Below are 21,746 nucleotides of genomic sequence, written 5' to 3'. Positions count from 1 at the left end.
TGTTAATAAATCTGGCATTCTAAAAATGTGATTATGGTTATCATTTACCAGAGCCTGTAGCGCATTACAGAGATTTTATATCATTCAAAATATGGGAAAGCAAAGGAGTATCCAGGTCGGGTACAGTTCCAGTTTAATATATTCTTGATTATATCTATTGGTTTAATGTTGGTAGTTTCCAACTTATCCCTTACTGTATTAAAGGTACCCACATAGAACACCACAAACTCTAAAGAAACCTGTATTCTGTGTTGCCAGTCTTTAAGGATTGTAGCCTTAAATTTAAATTTAACCGTGAATCATTTTTAGGATAGCCTCAAACAGGCAATAGCCTCACCGGCACCTGATTCCCCTTATTGAACCACCATGAAAATTGTAAGGATGAGCAAATCCAGTTTGGGATGGATGAAGGGCACAGCTTTTATTAACAAATTAAAACAACTTAACAATGATAAACATATTAATTTTGGTTACGGCAGCCTGATAACGCAAATAGCCTCCCAAGGAATGCTTGCCAGAAATACCTATAGACCAGGGCAGATTTGATGGTAGGGCTTCCCTAGGCCTGTCACCACCACTCGCATTGCCCCTGTTTCTACTTCACTCCTCCATCACTTGCACCCCTACCTTTCAACTGCTGTTTGCACCCAACTTAATAATCCAAACATAGTTCTTTCAGCTACCTGACAACTCAACCAACCAAAGAGGTCCAATAGGCAAGTTAAGAAAGACAACCATTTGCACCATCTAGTGGAATCTCTGTAATAATGATCCTTATCCATTACCCTTACAACTCTTCATGGGGTGTTGGAGGAAAGCTATCTGGAGAAAGTTGGGTGTCTGTTGCAACCTTCAATCTTGGACTGCTCTGCTTACACACATTGCACTCCGGCCATTCCTGACCTAGTCAGCATTGGTGTACACTGCTCCACCCATCCAGCAGCCTAATCTATACAATCTTAGAATTTCAAAAGCCAATAGGTATGATCACATTTTTTTCACCAGCCAAGGATTTGCGGCGAAATTCTGCATTTCGTCTACTGTGAGTTTTTTCAAGAAACTGCAGCAAAAATTTGCAGTGGCAAAAAATTTGCCAAAACAAAAAGGTTGGCCAGACAAAAAAAGTCACTATAAGAAAAAACACATAAAACTTGTCGTCCCTTGTCGTCCCAAGAAAGAACGCCCATTGACTTTTATGCATTTGGAGCAAGAAAAATCGTTGAACGAGTAAAAAATTGTTGTGCGTAAAAATGCCAGTTAAAGCCAGCACTACATCCCACTTCTGTGCTAGTTTGATGGTCTGCACTTGGAGCCAAGATCCCCTCAATGTCTAGCTGGTTTAGTAAATCAGAAGGATCAAGAACAATATCTTTTTACAATTGATTAAGTTCCGTATGTTTTCCTCTTTCATAAAACAGCTTTATCAACCTTATTCACCAGCCGTCCCAGCCTCCCGCATTGATCTGATTCTGGTTGACTGCTCAGGGCAGGCATGTTGTGCCATATAATTAATATTTATGTAGACTTCTGCTTAGACTAAAACCTCTGAGCTTGTTAAAATGTAACTCAAAATATTCTTTGATTTCTCGAGCATTTTCTGACCCATGAAACCGATTTCAGCTCTGTTACGTCTTTAACTCGCAATGTTTAATGAATGTAAATGCTTCTCCCCGGCTCTAATGGTCACCCCCAGTGGCTCCTATTTTAGCTTGATTGGGGAAATCTTTCATTTCAAATTTTGATGCCGTTGTTTACGGCTCCTTGAAACCAGCTGCATTTAAAGGCTAAGATTTTACTTTCTCCCAGTGTGAAGCATCGACATATCCAACATAAATGAATACAGCTGCAAAACTAATCTTATATGGGCTTTATTTATTAAATAGCAAATATCATCCAGCCCCCCACACACACAGGCAATACAGACAATAATGCACATACACACAAAGGATGGGGATAAATATTTTGCTCTATGTTGTGCACCTTATACAATTCACTGCATCAAGTCAAGAACTTTTTCATAGACTGCAAAATGTTTTATACCAGCTCCTAGTTTTAGGCACTTATAGCCACAGAAATAACAACAAAACAAAATTGTTTATGATTATTTATTGCCCTTTCCTAATAAGTACCTTTTTATTGCCCTGCGGCTCCATCTACACCTCTTCTCCTGACCTTCCTCAGCTGTAATATAAGATATAGAGCTTATTTTTGTACACAGGACATTCCTTCTCTACAACACAGAAGAACTTGTCCAAAGACATAATACTAAGATATCCCGCAGTGGCTGCCTGGAGGCCAGTAGTATTAAGGAACCATAGTTTTCCCCAGAGATGCACAGTTTCAAAAAGTATACCATATATATGGTAGAGCTAACTATTGCATTTACTGATGAAGTCTCCATACAAAGTAAATATAGAACAACCATGATGGATGTTACTGAGATATCACACGGTTGCTGCTTGAGGGCCAGTAGTATTGAGGAGCCATATTGGTCCCCAGAAATGCACATTTTCAAAAAGTTTTTTAAACACATATATATGGTAGACCAAACTTGGGGGCCAGTAGTATTGAGAAACAATATTGGTCCCCAGAGATGCACATTTTCAAAAAGTTTTTAAAACACATAAATATGGTAGACCAAACTTGCATTGACTGATGCATTCTCCATCTAATGTAACTGTAGAACAACCCCATGGATGGTAATAACCCAGCAAGGGCCTCAGTCGGCAAACATGGTCACTTGAACATGCATCTTCAGGAGCATTATCCTTTTAATCTACATGTATTTTATGGTTAAATTCAATCGCTTTGACATAAATCTAATCCTGAAGAAGAAAAAATCTGCTGTTTGCTACCCCATAAACATTCCTATGGTGGTGGCCAAAGATATGAAGAATGAAATATTGTCCGTTGTTGGTATTGTCATTTGCTGACCTTGAACATAGTTTACTGTGTTTGGGATTTCCCGTTGTGCTTATCACTTTGTTTCCCAAGCTCCCAAGGTGTTCTGGCTAACCTCATAGGCAATGTCTCAACGTAAATCCTATTACGCAGTCCAGCAGTGAAGTATGATATTATTGGGATGCCAAAAGGAGCAATAGATGATACTACCTGTAACAATACAGCTTCGTAGATTGTACAGAGTGATACAACTATTCCTGGCATTACTTTAGACCAGTGATCTCCAACCAAGGGCTCTTGAGCTACATGTTGCTCCCCAACCCCTTGGATGTTTCTCCCAGTGGCCTCAAAGCAAGTACTTATTTTTGAATTTCTGGCTTGGAGGCAAGTTTTGGTTGTATAAAAGCCAGCTGTACTGCCAAACAGAGTCTCCCTTATTGGCATCCCCCAGGAACTTTTTTTCATGCTTTTATTGCTCCCCAACTCTTTTTACAATTGAAAGTGGCTCATGGGTAAAAAGGTTGAGGACCTTTGCTTCAAACTGTCCAGCTCTTATGCTGATGAGACTCCTAGCCCTGGTGGAGCCCTCGGGAATACATGATAAAGTCCAAATGCCTAATTTTTTCTCCCCGTTGAATAGTTCAGAAAAATAAATCTCTGCTTTAGAAACATATATCCATGAGTGAAATATCTGTTGACTGCAATGTAATTTGAAGAAAATTTCACAAAAGAAAAGGTATTATTACTCTTCATTTAAGCAAATCTATTCTTCATACTTTGAAGCACAAGCTCCTGTAGGTGGGTATAAAAGCCTAAAGACTAAGATATCAAGTTCATAAGAAATGTCGCCAGCTGAACTGATGCAAATGAATTATTTTTATTCAGCAGGACATTTGTCACTTATCTGGACTTAACTACAGCTCAGTAAAAGCTTTCTGAAAAACAAAGGACACAGAAGAGAAAAGCACAGATGCAACCATTTATTTTGCCACTCACATTCTATTCTTATTTACATCTCATAAGTTTATCCCTGCAAGGGGCACAACATTTGTGGCTGATAAAGTCAAGTCAAGTCAAGTCAAGTGGATTTTATTGTCATTTCAGCCATATACAGTAATATAGTACATAGTAGAAACAAAATAACGTTCCTCCAGAACCCATGGTGCTATACATAAGACTATAAGACGATACTGGGTGCATCTAAATGTGAGTTTTTGAAGTGAACAACCTTAGCAGGTACACGGTCTCCCTGGGCAGGGTAGACATACATTTATGTAGAGTATTTCAGAGGTTTGTGCAGTTCCTTATGAATATATTCAGTTCAGACCTTTGGAGTTGAGATGCCTCATGGTTTGTGGAAAAAAACACATTCTGGAAGTCTGTGCCTGAATGCTGCTGTATCTTTTACCAAATGGCAGGAGGGTAAAGAGATCGTAAAGAGATTGTGTGCAGTGTGGGTGCCATCCCTGACAATGCTGGAGACAGCGGGTGTGTCCGCACCACCTGCTGCAGGATCTTGTGATCTGATGCAGAACAGTTTCCATACCAGGTAGTGATACAGCAGCTTTAAATGCTTTCAATAGATCCTCTGTAAAAGATAGTGAGGATAAATGGTGGGAGGAAGGCTTTTTTCAGCTTTCGCAGAAAGGTTAGACGCTGCTGTGCCTTCTTCACTGTAGGGCTGGTGTTAAGGGTCCAGGAGAGGTTCTCTGCCAGATGTACCCCAAGGAATTTGGTACTCTTGATGATTTCCACCGGAGATTCGTTAATGTATAGTGGAGGGTGATCAGCACGTGTTTTCCTGAAGTCAACAACTATTTCCTTTGTTTTGTTCGTGTTCATAGACAAATTGTTGACTTCGCACCAATCCATTAGCCATTTCACCTCTTGTCTGTACGCTGACTCGTTGTTCTTGCTGATGAGACCCACAACGGTTGTATCATCAGCGAACTTGATGATGTGATTTGACCCATGCTTTGCCACGCAGTCGTGGCTCAGCAGTGTGAACAGCAGTGGACTGAGTCCACAGCCTTGAGTGACTCCCATGCTCAGTGTGATGGTGCTGGAGATGTTTTTTTCCATTTGGACTACCTGAGGTCTGTTGGTCAGGAAGTCCAGGATCAAGTTACAGATAGAGATGTTCAAGCACAACATGCTTAGCTTAACACTTGAGGAATGATTGTATTTTATGCTGAACCAAAATCTATAAACAGCATTCGTACATACGTGTCTTTATTGTCTAGGTGAGTAAGTGCCAAGTGCAGGGTAGTTGCGATGGCATCGTCCGTTGAGCGATTGGAACGGTAGGCAAACTGCAATGGATTCAGAAATGGTGAGAGCAGGCCTTTGATGTGTCTCATGACTCATAAAGTATTGCCACTGACTAATAACATTTGACTCAATGTTAACTAAGGACAAACACATAGATATATGACAAGTTGAGAAATTGCTTGCCCCAGTGATGGAGATAAAACGGTTGGAGAGGATAGTAGTGTCAGTGATTCAAAGGCATATGCTGCACTTGTCAGATGCATTTGAATGTCCCATGACTGTAGTTTACGCCCTATATCGCAAAGAAGAGAGATTTGCACAGAAAATTCTGTAATCATGCAGTCTATGGCTATGGTTTCTCCTGCACCCTTTATGAGACCACTAAAAATGTAATCTTTTTTGCATGAGCACCAGCCATGTCACATTAAGACTTTTACTGGATCTATATTATGTGGGCAGAGGCAGACATGAAAACCAAGTCAAGTGCTAAAAGGTTGAGGCAGGAGGCAAGAACTATGGCCAGGAAGAGGCCAGGGTCAGTACCAGGAAGGACAGACAGGAGATGGAGACTTTAACAACTTTTGGAGGACAGGAGCCAACATGACCAAGCAGAAACTCCTGCATGGATCCAGGATGGAGAAACCCATATATAAATGAGGTCATTGACTCAACTGTACTTCCACAGAGTGAATGTAATGTAAAAAACATACATTTTGCCTTTCAACACTACAAAGACTGTGATCTGTTCCAGCTCTAGTGTAATGTTAGAACCTTGCCAAGTCCATGCCCTTTTTGAATATACTGTAGGTAGCAAGTCAGCATGGGGCAGCTGAACTTCTAGGTGGCAGAAGGACATAGAAAAAACAATTACTTTCCACGGACATCAGAGCTAGAAATGTTTCTTTTGACTTGAATCACCTTTCCAATCCTTTCCATCAGTGAGGTCAGTTTTGGAGAATAGTGGGACCCCTTTGAAGTTCAACTTGTGGGTAAAGCCTTGATTTAGATGTTCTACTGTATTTCATTTAATTAAAATTAACCTTAACATGACATTAGCCAACATGACCAATGATATAAAGTTTTAAGGCCAAGAATGCTAAATTTCAGAACAAAACCCACCTATCACATGAGGCAGGGCCATATTTCAAGCTGAAGCATCTCTAGGTCACCCCCCCATGTGCACACTACCATCCACTCACACTGCCCCCTAGCTTGCACCCCTACTGCCCACCTGTTCCCGGCTGCTTTTTATCAGGAGCCAATTAACCTGCCTAAGTGACAAAATAAACTAGAAATGAAAAGCAAGGCATAAAAAATATACAGGAACACATGGAATTGGCTAATCAAGAAACCCATTCGAAAATCCAGAACACTTTAGAACAATTAGAGCATTTAAACTAATCTGCAATTTGCATTTAACAAGCCAGAGCACTTCAAACACACAAAATAACTGATACTCTCTAAGTAGAAATAAGTAGCCTAAGAATGAGTAAGTAGCATAAATATTCATTTAAAAAAGGAGAATTTCAGATTAAGGGTTTTTTTCCTGCACTTTTGAATTTTCTCTTCACTCAAGCTAATTTCATTTTGCAATCAAGTTAACATACTAGATTAATCATTTCACATCATCATCAGACTCTTTCCTTTATGTAATATGAAATAGTACCTGCTAAAATTGCTGATCTGGTGGTATGTACCCTAATTTCCAGAACCCACCAGCACACCCTGGCCTCTCCAGCATAAGTTGGCCCGGTGCACAGTCAGAAGGGATCGGCAACCCCAATTGTAGTCAACGTAATAAAAGAAAAACTGGCACTCAGAGCTCGATGCATGCGGGCAAAGCCCTGCGTGTTTATTACAATGTAACGTTTCGGGGGCGGGCCCCTTCGTCTGTTATTACAATGTAACGTTTCGGGGGCGGGCCCCTTCGTCTGACGAAGGGGCCCGCCCCTGAAACGTTACATTGTAATAAACACGCAGGGCTTTGCCCGCATGCATCGAGCTCTGAGTGCCAGTTTTTCTTTTATTACGGTATTTACCCTAACCATTGCCTAAATTCCTATAGCAAGTTATCTGTTAAATCTGTAATATAACCACAAGTAACTGGAAACCCAAGAAAAGATATAGCATAGAGTAAGATCTGGCTTATGTCCAATTTCAATATGGCGGTTATGCTGTGGACGTAAGACCATTGACTCATGCTTAACGTCTGTAGACCAAAGAAGCTCATGAGATTGGCCCCTTTCTCCTATATATATAAGCCTGCAGCCTTGTGCCTTTATATGGCAGAACAACCCCTCAGTGACTTCTAATATCCTTATCATTTACAGTAGGGGGTACATTATCCCTTATAATACATGAGTGATACTCAGAGTTCCTTGTATAATTCAGCCTGCAGCCTTGTGTCTTTATATGGTCACAGAACAACCCCTCAGTGACTTCTAATATCCTTATAATTTACAGCAGGGGGTACGTTATCCCTTATAATACATGAGTGATACTCAGAGTTCTCTGTATAACTCAGCCTGCAGCCTTGTGCCTTTATATGGCAGAACAACCCCTCAGTGACTTCTAATATCCTTATCATTTACAGTAGGGGGTACATTATCCCTTATAATACATGAGTGATACTCAGAGTTCTCTCTATAACTCAGCCTGCAGCCTTGTGCCTTTATATGATCACAGAACCCCTCAGTGACTTCTAATATCCTTATCATTTACAGTAGGGGGTACATTATCCCTTATAATACATGAGTGATACTCAGAGTTCTCTGTATAACTCAGCCTGCAGCCCTGTGCCTTTATATGGTCACAGAACCCCTCGGTGACTTCTAATATCCTTATCATTTACAGAAGGTGGTACATTATCCCTTATAATACATGAGTGATACTCAGAGTTCCTTGTATAACTCAGCCTGCAGCCTTGTGCCTTTATATGGTCACAGAACAACCCCTCAGTGACTTCTAATATCCTTATCATTTACAGTAGGAGGTACATTATCCCTTATAATACATGAGTAATACTCAGAGTTCCCTGTATAACTCAGTCTGCAGCCTTGTGTCTTTATATGGTCACAGAACAACCCCTCAGTGACTTCTAATATCCTTATAATTTACAGCAGGGGGTACGTTATCCCTTATACTACATAGGTATGCCTGGAAGCCCAGTCTGAAGACTAGTTGGGGGCAACTTTTCAGTAAGCACCTAATTCATGCTCTATATACTATATTACCGTATCAATATTAAGGAGCCTTGAATGACAATAAATGGGAATTTAGAAGGTCCTGTCTTATTATCGTAATGTAATGGGGGGCTTGAACCCATTATGTATCAAACCTCAGCTGTACAGTGCATAACATAACTAACTATCTCCACACCATCTTTAATTCATCTTGTCTTTTTTTTTTTTTCTCTAGGACAGAGGGTGCATTTCTGCAAATGACATTTAAAAGTTAAAGGCATTGGTGGAAAGAACTTCAAGCTTTGTGCGAAATCTGGGACACCGAATACGAGGGGTGAAGGAGGCTCTATCTGTATGCAGAGGATCACTTTCTGTTCTTTTGTGACTTGTTCTACAAGGAACTGAGGGGGAAATCACAATATCAGATCTCTGTAAGATTATTTTTTCTGTTTTCTGTGAAACACACTTCAGCTTCAATGACTCACCAGTACCAAGTCATTGTAAAAACACTTGTTTGAACACAGTTTGAATTTTTGTATGATTTTCAAGATTTTTTCACGTTTTTTCCCGCACTGGAATTTTTCGGGAAAATGTATTGATAAATAAGTGGAATTAACCCGTGTGCATTTGGTCGGAGTATATTTCAGAAAATAATAAGATAAATTTGGATTTTTATAAATAACCCCCATGTGTTTGTTGGAGAAACAAGACCTTGGCAGTGGAACGATGGGGACCTAAATCAGTTCAACGCTTAGGGCCCCTGTTTCTTTTTAATTCATCTCTATTGATTTCTAATTTCTCTGTTAAACACATTTTCCAGCATGGAAAACAACCAAACTAAGCAATTTTATTTACCGTGGGAGATTACATTTTCTTCTAATGAACCAACATGTAAAAGCAATTCATGCCCAGATTGCTGATAAGGACTATGTTGTAATCCTTCCACAGAAAAACTTGCTGAGCAGGCAGCACCAGACACCATGAAAAGCTGCTGACCGCAACCTGTGTGCGGCTGTGTCAGTGGGAGCACAAAGTGAACTCATTTTTCATTTGAACCATGAGAGTCAGCAACATCCAAGGTTCACGGTTATGTACACTGAATCCTTACATTCTCTCTCTTTCTGACATGGAAACTCATGATCATTTTGTAATGTGACCTTGTTCTTGTCCTGACTTGCACTGAGCACCTCCTCCTCTAAGGTCTTTCATGTAATGAAACTTAATTTTTCCATTTCTAGCAATGATCTTCAATGTGGCACCAGAATGGGCACAAAAAAAAAAAAACCAGTAGCCAGATGTTTCCTTATAGTGGAGCTGGCTCTGGTTTAGAACCAGGGACTTTGAGTATACAGGTCCTACAGGTTGAGCCACTGTGGTTGGAGACTGCCAGGTTAAATTAATATCAATGACCGTCAGTATTACCTGGTAACCACACCCATGGTCCAGCTCCAGGCAATAGTCCTATTCAGGGGCTAAATAAATTTGTTCCTGCCCTGTCCTTGTTCCTCTGGTTATGACTCCCCAGTTTTGATATTGGCCTGTTTTCTGGATTCCTGTTTGTCTATCACCTGCCCTGACTCTCTGACTGTCCCACAGACCTGTGCCTGTATTTGGACTTCTGGTCTGCTCTATATTTATATTTCTGCAGAGGTCTGTGTGTTTTATATATATTTTTTTATATATATTTTTTTTATATTTTTTATTTAATAAACCTTTTGATGAAACACACAGTACTGGTTTAACATAACATTTTAGTGTCAAAGACACCACAAAATGCAAATTTAGGCATTCTTCTAGTTTCCATTGCTGGTCTAGATCTTATGATATGTGAGAACCCTACTGTTCCTGGTGTTTGTTCTTGTCCTTGAGTTCTGCTCCTTATCCTGTTCTCAAGTCCTACTCCTAATCCTGTTCTCAAATCCTTCTCCTAATCCTGTTCTCAAATCCTGCTCCTAATCCTGTTCTCAAGTCCTGCTCCTTATCATGTTCTCAAATCCTGCTCCTAATCCTGTTCTCAAATCCTGCACCTAATCCTGTTCTCAAGTCCTGCGCCTAATCCTGTCCTCGAGTCCTGCTCCTATTCATGTTCCAGAGTCTTGAAACACAGTTTCTCCCCAGTCCCTGTTCATTTCCTTCCCTTTGGTTTGACTGCCTGGATTCTGATTCCTAATGACTTTTGCCTGCACAGTTTGCCTCCTGTCTTGGTCTTTTCCTGTTTGTTGACACTGTATATACTATAACCCCTATTGTTTGGTTTCTGCTGTTCCTGTTGATCAGTATGAACCTAGACTGGAATCTCCTACTGCTTCCAGAATGTTGTGCAAAAAGACCTGGCCAGACAAGAGGCCAACGATGACAGTTATAAGTGAACTACCTGGGTTTGATTTTCTTCACATAATTGAGCCAAATCCAAATTCAGTTTGATGAGAAAGACTACTCTCATGGTTTATCTAAAAAAAAAACTCTATCAGTTTTTGGGACATTTTATAATTGATTGATATATTGTTCATATTGAATCTGGCCCAATATCTTTTTACAGATGACAGAATTCACAAAAAATATTTCGAGGCAACATTGTTAACAAACATATTCAGTATATAAAGGAATCTCTATAGGAAAGATACAGGTAATTACCTAAAAAAACTCTCACCACACAAGCGCATACATTGAGTACTTTTCAGAATCACAGCAAATGTCCATTCTGCACTCAAAGGGGTTATGGCATTGCCACATTCTTAGTGGACTGTACTTCCAGCTCAACCTCAAGATCTATACTTATGGCTCATTTTGAGTCGCTTGCCTATTTTGTCTGTATGTGCAAATATTGTGGTCAATAATTATTCTCCCCAAACTGTGGGTTAAAGTAGCTAGAGCACCAGTAAGGGTATGTTTTTTGGTGAATATCTGTTGTCTATTTGATTTGTCTTTTTTGTTGGCCAAGATAGTCGAGGAACTAAACCCTCTAGTCATGTATTTCTCTCAAGCTAGCATTCCATCATCCCATTAGCACTCATCCACCTTTCCAACCTCAATAGTAGGATCTTTTTGTTGTATATCCGTGAACTGCCTTAAATTAGCAATGGAGTAAACCTTGAGGCAGAATAACCAGTGATAGAGGCATGTGGCTACATTCACAATACATTTTAATCCCTATCTGTTGCCCTCAAAAGGTTTTCTCCACCTGTACATACGTTTAGGGCCAAGAAGAACTCATTGTGTAGGGTTGTAGAGATGACAATGGCATTCAATTTAGTATTAGGTGACAGTGTGGTGTAGCGCTAGGCCTTTTATTCAGAGCAGCCAGATTTGGTGATAAAAAAAATAGGAAAAGGTTCAAGTATGGGTGAAGTTACAGGTGCCCCATTGTGATATCTGTGCAAGGTTCAACGAGCAAAGTAAAAGCCAAAACAAAAGTCAAAATGAAAATTAAGTTAAACTTGCTATGAGTTCTTTCTACTGCCATGGCCTGTCCGAATAGAACAGAATATGGTGAAATAGAATGTGGCACCGCATTGTTTTCTTTCCAGCAATGGTTAGTGGGGAAAGTGTTAAATTATCAACTTGGATCCTATTTATGCATTCTGCATTTCCAATATGCAACACAAAGCTTCAGCAGTGAAGCAGAAAATGTGTTTCTCCCCCAGAAATTAGCAACACATCCAGCTGCGTTCAAGAAAGGGAATTAATAAGCGAGTAAAGTATTTGCTTCTCCAATCATTCATTACACACGTAAAAAGGCACAACACCTGTTACTACTATAAAGAGGTAAATACCAGATCAAGGAACAGGAGATACTCTCTACAGTAAGTTGTTGTTGCTGCTTCAGATAACTAAGCAGTCAGCACCAATGGGCATGGCTCTTACCCAAGATATTGGGTTCCACTGACAGCAGAAGAACAATGAGGAAGTCTTCTTCAGGAAGTCTCAGAAAAGAATCAGCTATGGATGAAGGTCCATAATGCCCCATTGTGATTTTTGTGCAGGGTTGAACAAGCAACAGCCAAAGCAAAAGGAAAGTTAAGTTACTACTGTTAGTATTTTTAAGATATCCTCATTCTCATCTTATTGCTGATCAATACAGTTCCTGTTAGGGATGCGCTGAATCCAGGACTCGGTTCGGGATTCGTCCATGATTCGCCTTTTTTAGCAGGATTCAAATTCCGCCGAACTGCATCCGAATGCTTAAAATCACGTGACTTTTCAGCACACAAACAGGGAAGTTAAAAAATAGTTAGAAGCTAGCGCATCTAGTCATGTGATTTTAAGCATTCGGATTTGGTTCAGCCAGGCTTTCACTACCCAAATTTGCTAATGCAAATTAGGGTTCAGATTTGGCTTGAAATTCAGAGGAATCTTTCACAAAGATTTTGGGATTCGGCCAAACCCAACATAGAGGATTCGGTGCAGCCTTAATTTCTGTGGCTCTGGCCCAAGTGTTAATTGATAGTGATGGGTGAATAAATTTGCCAGGCACGAATTTGCTGCGAATTTACTCGTTTCGCCGCCAGCGAATACATTTGCGAAAGTCCTGTGGTGAAAATTCAGAGACGTCAAAAATTTTGGAAGTGCGTCAGAAATGTTGCTCACGTCTAAACCATCGCACGTCAACAGTATTCAGATGCCCATTGATTAACGCCAGTGTCAAAGTTGACGTGGGCGTCAGCTTTTGATTTTAGCAAATTTTTTGACGTTTCGCGAAATTCGCCCATCACCATTAATTGAAACTGTAGGCAACATCTCCAATGAGATTTATATTATGGTTTAAGTGTGCACGTGGAAACGCCCCTTAAACATCATGGGGCAGATTTATCAAGGGCCGAATTGAATTCGAGGGAATTTTCAAAGTTAAAAAATTCGAAATTCAAAGTAATTTTTTGAATACTTCGACCATCGAATAGGATACTATGACTTTGAATTTACTTCAACGTCGATTCGAAGTAAAAATCGTCCGACTATTCGACCATTCGATAATCGAAGTACTGTCTCTTTAAAAAAACTTCGACTTCAATACTTCGCCAACTTAAACCTGCCGAAGTGCTATGTTAGCCTATGGGGACCTTCCACAGGAATTTTCTAAGTTTTTTATATTCAAAGGAAAATCGTACGATAATATCGTTCGAATCGTATGATTCGAAGTACGATCGGAATATGATCATACGATGAATAAAATCCTGCGACTTCGAATGTCGTAGGATTCTATTCGATGGTCGAATTTCGAAATATTTTCCACTTCGAAATTTGACCCTTGATAAATCTGCCCCCATGTAAACAATTTTTGTTCCTTACTACTTGCTTACAATAGACTCAGAGCAAAATCCCTTTTTAGTAGCAGAATCAATGTCCAGCCGTTGTATGGCTCTGTATGCAGTAACAAATAGTTGTGATGCTCCCAATAGAAATAACTTATTCTGAAGTTATGGTTAGAATGTGTTGGGCTGGGCTCCTAATGTGAGACGTGAGAGCACAGTATAGCATGGAATCCGCCAAGCTGAGTCACCAGGATCTGCAGGTTATTTTTGATTTTAATCACACCAATTGCTCGTACATCTCAGCCCCATCATAACAAACATGTTCAGTGCATTATACAAACTGATTTGTGGTGCTGAGAATTAATGTGATATTAACACGTCTTAAACAGAAAAAGGAACTCTAGTCTGTGCTTCTAGTGAGGACAGAGCTGTCTCTCTCTTTCCCTGTATTACCGTCTCTATGTACTAGAGAAATTAATTGTGTCCATCAGAAGTAAAGCTTTGCCTGCATAGGGCCGCTGTTTCTGGAAATCAGTAGTGATGGGCGAATTTATTTGACAGGCGCGGCAAATTTACCCGTTTCGCCGTTGTCGAATAAGTTAGCGAATTCGCCGCAAAAATGTTTTCGCCGCCGGCGACAATTCCGCCAGCAGCAAAATCGCTGTTCTGTGAATTTTCCACCAGTTTGGCGGGAAATTTGCGAAATTCGTGGCGAAGCGAAACGGGACAAATTCACCCATCACTAGAAATCATTACAGCCGTCTGGCAGAGAGGGGGGTCACGTATGCCTCCGTAGTGCTCACTTAAAAAGCACTTGGGTCCAGGGTCTGTTTGTAGTGGTGGGCGAATCTGTGCAGTTTTGCTCCGGCGAAAAATTTGCGAAACGGCGAAAAATTCATGAAATGTATTAAAGTCAATGGACGGCAAAATAATTTTGACGTGCGACAATTTTAACGCGCAAAACAATTTTGCCGCGCTAATTAATCCGCTTATGCCGAAATGTGGAAATTCGATGGGAAATCGTGCCTGCCTAATTAATTCACCAATCATTGTTTGTTTGCCTTCCGGTTGCCCTAGACCCCAGGCACAAGTGCTTTTAATATGGGCTCTAAGGGGCATGCTTTCTTGTGCTTGTGCCCTGGTTTAAAGTAATTGACCTCTTATGTCTTTAAGGGCCCTCTTCCCTCTCTTGTATCAGTTATTGGTTGCTTTGTGTGTAATTCTGTATGTTAAATGTATAAACCAATACATTACAATGCTGTGAATAAACAAGGGGTGGTTCACCTTTAATTAACTTTAATATGTTATAGAATGGCCAACTTTACAACTGGTCTTCATTATTTATTTTTTTATAGTGTTTTAATTATTAGCCTTTTTCCAGCTTTCAAAGGAGGGGGGGGCGGTCTGACCCCATTAAAAAAAAAACAAATGCTCTGTAAGGCTACAAATGTATTGTATTTGCTACTTTTTATTAATCATATTTCTTTTCAGGCCTCTCCTGTTCATATTTCAGTCTTTTATCCAAATCAATGCATGGTTGCTAGGGTAATTTGGACCCTAGTAACCAGTTTGCTGAAACTGCAAACTGCAGAGCTGCTGAATAAAAAGCAAAATAAGTCAAAAACAAAAAAATAATAAAAAATGAAAACCAATTGCAAATTGTCTCACAACATTGCTCTCTATATCATACAGATATTGCACCTGTTATCCAGAAAGTTTTGAGACTGGGGTTTCCCGGATAATGGATCTTTCCATAATTTGGATCTTCATACCTTAAGTTTACTAGAAAATCATACTAGAAAACATTAAATAAACCCAATCGGCTGGTTTTGCTTCCAGTAAGGATTAATTATATCTTAGTTGGGATCAAGTACAAGCGACTGTTTTATTATTACACAGAAAAAGGAAATCATTTATAAAAATTTGGATTATTTGGATAAAATAGAGTCTATGGGAGATGACCTTTCCGTAATTCAGAGCTTTCTGGATAAGGGGTTTCCCGGATCCCATACCTGTACTAAAAGTTAATCCAAAGGTGAACAACCCCTTTGATAATATAACAGGGAATTCGATTCCTTCTGATTACAGCAAGTTGCTCAAACTGTGACTTTTCTGCTCTGGACTGGAGGAAAGAAGGTTTCGTAATCAGCATAGGAAGGGGACGATAAAAAGATATTTAAGGGTGGGTTTAAAAATGATTATTAACCAATCAGTAATCATTTATGCATCGACTAATGTGATTGCCAGTCTTTTTCAGAAAACTGAATCTGTTGAGCTTGTGTCTTTTCCCATTTTATTACTGGCCGATACCAACTGTGAGGTCAGATTTGTTTTACCACCAAACCAAAGCAAATCAAATTAAAGGTTGTTAAAACAATAGGCTCGACATTCTTGCTCTCCAGCCAATGTGTTTCTATGTCCCTAAAGGAAAACGTGAGTGATTTGTTGTCTCGGTTATAAAAAGCAGTTTGGGAGACCTGTTCCAATATCCTTTACTCTTCTAGCACATCCCTGTTGCTCAGATATAAATTCCCTGACCTTTTAAACAGATTAATTGGTATCACTTGGCTGCCAAAGTCCAGAACAGCAACTTCTGCCAAACATTCGTCTTATACGCCAGGCAGACGCTTGCTCAACGAGTTTTGGACCTGCCCAGTATAAGTGACTGGTGCCCATCATACAGGGAGTTGCGTCGCTAGTAATATACGTAATAGGGGAAGTGCATCATCAGTATAGAGCCCTGTAATCAAGATTAGATATTATACTCTGCTTTAATTTCCTGCATGGAAATAGGGAATAGTAGAGCTACACACATTTATGCCTGATCACCTACAGAAAATGAAATGGTAGCACTTGGTATGAATATATAAAAACTGGGTCATCTGTAGGAAGAAATGTCTGTCCCAGTGGCTGCACAGATCCTATCTGATCCCCATTGTAAGCAGCAGTCCTGTCCTGCTTTATGGCAGCTGAGATTCTAGCTATCTGTATAACAGAGCATTCTGTCCCAGTGGCTGCACAGATCTTATCTGATCCACATTATAAGCAGCAGTCCTGTCCTGCTTTATGGCAGCTGAGATTCTAGCTATCTGTATAACAGAACATTCTGTCCCAGTGGCTGCACAGATCCTATCTGATCCCCATTGTAAGCAGCAGTCCTGTCCTGCTTTATGGCAGCTGAGATTCTAGCTATCTGTATAACAGAACATTCTGTCCCAGTGGCTGCACAGATACTATGTGATCCCCATTGTAAGCAGCAGTCCTGTCCTGCTTTATGGCAGCTGAGATTCTAGCTATCTGTATAACAGAACATTCTGTCCCAGTGGCTGCACAGATCCTATCTGATCCCCATTGTAAGCAGCAGTCCTGTCCTGCTTTATGGCAGCTGAGATTCTAGCTATCTGTATAACAGAACATTCTGTCCCAGTGGCTGCACAGATACTATGTGAAACACACAATAAGCAGAACATTGCTCAGCACTGATAAGAGCTGCATAAAACAGAAAAAGAATTACGTAAAAATAAATATTTGGGAATGATAATGGACAGAATGTATGGTGACAGAATGTAAAAGTAATGAGTGATCATTTCTGTGCCGAGTATAAACAAAGTGAAATATCTCTCGGTGGCAAGCAGAGCCGAGATGGTTTAAGGGGAATACATTGCAAGTGAAATTGCAGCGTTACTGTTATTTGGTAGTGCCGTTAGATATAATATCTGTAATACTTCAATCCCTGGCATTTATTAAGGCAGACAGACTGAGGGAGAGATTCCCTGCAGTAGAACATGTACAAGTTCTGGGCTTGAATGAGACCATGGATTGTGTGGGAACAGACCTCTAGGTACTTCTGTATTATACAGGAGGAATTCTAATTCTATTCCATGTAACTCATCATATGATTCTGCTGAACACTCCACTGATCCAGGGATATGTTGTGACACAGTTTACTTTCCCCAGGAAAGTTACTGTTACTATTTGACTAATATGACAATAAGCGGCTATAGATGAGCACAGGGTATTTACATGATTAATCATTTGTTGCATAAACTGCAGCTGTTCTCTCGGCGCAACCTGAATCAGCAGCAGGAAAATCATCAATAACTTCAGGGACAGTGCGCAGGGTCAGGCGATGCAAGAACAATGGGTCCGAAACTGAAGTGAAACATTTCAATTATATTCATGGATGTCAAAATCGGCACACCACGAGCTAGACATTTTGTCAATTTCCCAGCTGCCCATGGTCATGTGACTTGTGCCTGCACTTTAGGAGAGAAATGCTTTCTGGCAGGCTGCTGTTTTTCCTTCTCAATGTAACTGAATGTGTCTCAGTGGGACATGGGTTTTTACTATTGAGTGTTGTTCTTAGATCTACCAGGCAGCTGTTATCTTGTGTTAGGGAGCTGCTATCTGGTTACCTTCCCATTGTTCTGTTGTTTGGCTGCTGGGGGGTAGGGGAAGGGAGGGGGGTGATATCACTCTACCTTGCAGTACAGCAGTAAAGAGTGACTGGAGTTTATCAGAGCACAAGTCACATGACTTGGGGCAGCTGGGAAATTGACAATATGTCTAGCCCCATGTCAGATTTCAAAATTGAATATAAAAAAATCTGTTTGCTCTTTTGAGAAATGGATTTCAGTGCAGAATTCTGCTGGAGCATCACTATTAACTGATTCATTTTCAAAAAAAATGTTTCCCATGACAGTATCCCTTTAAAGATAACACTCATTTCTGTGCAGGCAATGTGTAATGTTTTCATCTCCCTGTATTGTTTATAGAATTGTTTAGTGCTTTGCAGAGGGCAAAGCCCTGGTTTTGTTAACAATAAATATTGGTTAAAACAGGCTGAGAATGGACTCTCCGTGTAGAACACTTGTTTCCTATACCGATAGTACAAGAGCAATTTAGACTTTCATCTTCTTCACTCAATACCTCCCAGCCAGGCCCTCCTGATGGTGAGTCTGCACTGCTCACATTTTATAGATTCCTTTATTCTCATCTGTCTCAACTTAAACAGTGAAAAGGAAATTCCTGTCAATATCATCTGGGGGGTAGGGGAGGGGGGTGATATCACTCTACCTTGCAGTACAGCAGTAAAGAGTGACTGAAGTTTATCAGAGCACTAGTCACATGACTTGGGGCAGCTGGGAAATTGACAATATGTCTAGCCCCATGTCAGATTTCAAAATTAATTATAAAAAAATCTGTTTGCTCTTTTGAGAAATGGATTTCAGTGCAGAATTCTGCTGGAGCAGCACTATTAACTGATTCATTTTGAAAACATTTTTTTCCTATGACAGTATCCCTACTAGACTCTCAGAAGCTCCCAGATAGACTTGTGCTTGCATTCACTATTTCTGTAGGGAAATGAGAGCAGAGCAGACAGTAACCCTTCCAACACTTACCTCTTGTCTCTGTCTCTATATATTAGGTACCTATCTAGTGCTACCAACCCCTATTTCTGTATGTAAGCCTCCCAACACTTTTGTAAACGGTCCTCTTGCCTTGATCTATATAACTAGCCCGGCACACAACCTCCTTGATGGAAAATGCATTTTTGTGAGCCTTAATATCAACTGAGATATTTCATTTCTAAGCCTGTGCCATACAGTGAATGCAGAGGGGGGAGAGACAGGGTATAACGGGGGCAGCAATATATTAAGACACAAGTTATAGCAGCATCCCAGCAGATTTCAGGTAATGTCCCACTAAATGAGGCGAAGTTGAGGGACAATGCAGAACGGCTGCTTCTCACTCGGCTAAATCCAGGAGCGGCGGCTGCTCTGTACCTCGGGCGGCACAAATGGAGCTTGTGACGAGAACAAAGTTAATTGCCGGATCCTTAGACAAACCCTCAAACCATTAACTGGAAATGACGCGTGACAGCCCTGGAGTACAGTAACACTCGGCTCTAATCCATTCCTGCTCCAGAATGGAAACCTTTTGTTACTGTCAAATGCCAAAATATTCTCCCCACTAGGGATGAGCACATTTTTTCGCCGCTGAAATGGCGCCCATAGACTCCAATGGGAGAAAAAAAAATTGATGCCCATAGACTTTAAGGCATTTCGGCGATTTTTCGCCAACGGTGAATTTTTGGCGAAACGGGTAAAATTTGCCCATCCCTGCTCCCCACTTGTGCTGCCACTGGCTGTTATTGAGCCACATTCTGTAATCGAAGCAAAAAGTCACGTCAATTTCATTGCAAAAGAGACAATAGCAGTCTGAAGAGCGATGAGTCACATGGTATAACTACATCAGCGAGGGATCCTCCTATAAGCTGCTTGTGACAGGCCCCTCCCACTTACCACCATTTCTACGTGTCACATGGTATAACTGAGCTATGGACTATGGACCTTTAAGTTAATATTTAGCGGTAGATTTATCAGAGGTCGAAGTGAAAATTTGAGCTAATTTTTGTGTACTTCGACTGGGGAATAGTCAAAATTTGATTCAAATCTGAAAAAAAAAATTGAAAATTCGAATATCAAAATTTATCATGTAAGGTCTCTTTAAAAATTCGACCATTCGCCATCTAAAACCTGGCGAATTGCTGTTTTAGCCTATGGGGGACCTCCTAGAACATATTTGGAGTCAATCAGATTGAATGTGCTGTTACTTCGATTCGTACGATTCAAATTAGATCGAAAAGTGAACTATTCGGCCAAAAAAAACTTTGATTTTTTTTGATAAATTTCGATTGGTCTTTTTTCATTCGAATTTCGAAGTTGTGGGAGTTCAAAAAAACTCCTATTACTTCGAAATTCGACCTTTGATAAATCTGACCCTTATTATGTAATAGGATGAACTTTTCAATAGGTCTTTATTTTTTATTTTTATATTTTGCTTTCTTCTTCTCTTTCCAACTTTCAAAGGGTCAGTGACCCCATCCAAAAAACAAATGCCACGGCAAAATAGGATCAAACATTCAGAGACCGTCTGTCCTTTGTCTTATATTGCAACTTAAAGGGGTGGTTGACCTTTAACTTAGCTTTTAGTATGTTATAGAATGGCCTATTCTAAGCAATGTTTCAATTGGTCTTTATTATGTATTTGTTATAGTTTTTTAATTATTTGCCTTCTTCTTCTGACTCTTTCCAGCTTTCAAATGGCCGGTTTGATTACCCAATCCAAAAAAAAAACAAATGCTCTATAAGGCTACAAATGTATTATTATTGCTGCTTTTTATTACTTATCTTTCTATTCAGGCCTCTCCTATTCATATTCCAGTCTCTTATTCAGCAACCAGATGGCTGAAATTACAAACTGGAGAGCTGCTGAATAAAAAGCTAAAAAGCTCAAAAACCACAAATAATAAAAATGAAAACCAATTGCAAATTTTTCCGAATATTCCTCTCTACATCATACTAACATTTTGCTCACAAGTGAACAACCCCTTTAAATAACCTCCCCGTTGAATTGTGAGTATATTCGAATTTATTAAAGTAGAAGAAAAGTCACATCAATTCAAAATTCAACCTTTGATAAATGTGCACATAAAGGGGCAGATTTATCAAGGGTCTAATTTCGAGAAAAAAATTTGAACTCTCATAACTTCGAAATTCGAATATAAAGAGACCAACCAAATTTTATTTAAAAAAATCGAAGGGTTTTTTTTTGTGGGTGAATAGTCTGTATTCAATCGCTCGCTCAATCGCTCGAATCGAAGTAAGCTGGAGTTCGATTCGAAGTATTTTCAAAAAAAAAAAACTTAGATTTTTCATAGTCCTACAATATACTCCAGATATGTTCTAGGAGGTCCCCCATAGGCTAAAACAGCAATTCGCAGGTTTTAGATGGCAAATGGTCGAAGTCGAACTTTTAAAGAGACAGTACATGATGAAATTCGATATTCGAATTTTCTAATTTTTTTCAAACTCAAATCGAATTAGGACTATTTCCTAGTGGAAGTACACTAAAATAACTCCACCAAACAACGTGGAGGCACATCCACAAACATCCTCCATACAGGCTGCGAGTTTAAGACATAGAAATGAGTAAGTTACTGTCCCTCCTGCGCCCGCTGTATAATACTCTGCATAAAACTGATGAATGAGACATATATTCATTGTAAGAGCTCATTTATAAGGGTACAAGCACCATAACTCAGCCCAGCCTTTTCCCCGTATGAGATATGGGCTCTCTG

The 21,746-nt window shown here is 39.9% G+C and overlaps 1 protein-coding gene across 5 annotated transcripts in view; it reads right to left on the bottom strand.

Annotated features, from left to right (window-relative positions):
- ctnna2.L (catenin alpha 2 L homeolog) overlaps positions 1 to 21,746 on the bottom strand; it is a 1,040,499-nt gene that overhangs the window by 960,417 nt on the left and 58,336 nt on the right.

Source organism: Xenopus laevis, chromosome 1L (genome assembly GCF_017654675.1).
Source record: "Xenopus laevis strain J_2021 chromosome 1L, Xenopus_laevis_v10.1, whole genome shotgun sequence".
Classification (NCBI taxonomy): domain Eukaryota; kingdom Metazoa; phylum Chordata; class Amphibia; order Anura; family Pipidae; genus Xenopus; species Xenopus laevis.
Note: the sequence above shows the minus strand (reverse complement) of the source record. Positions and strands in the feature narration are given on the sequence as shown.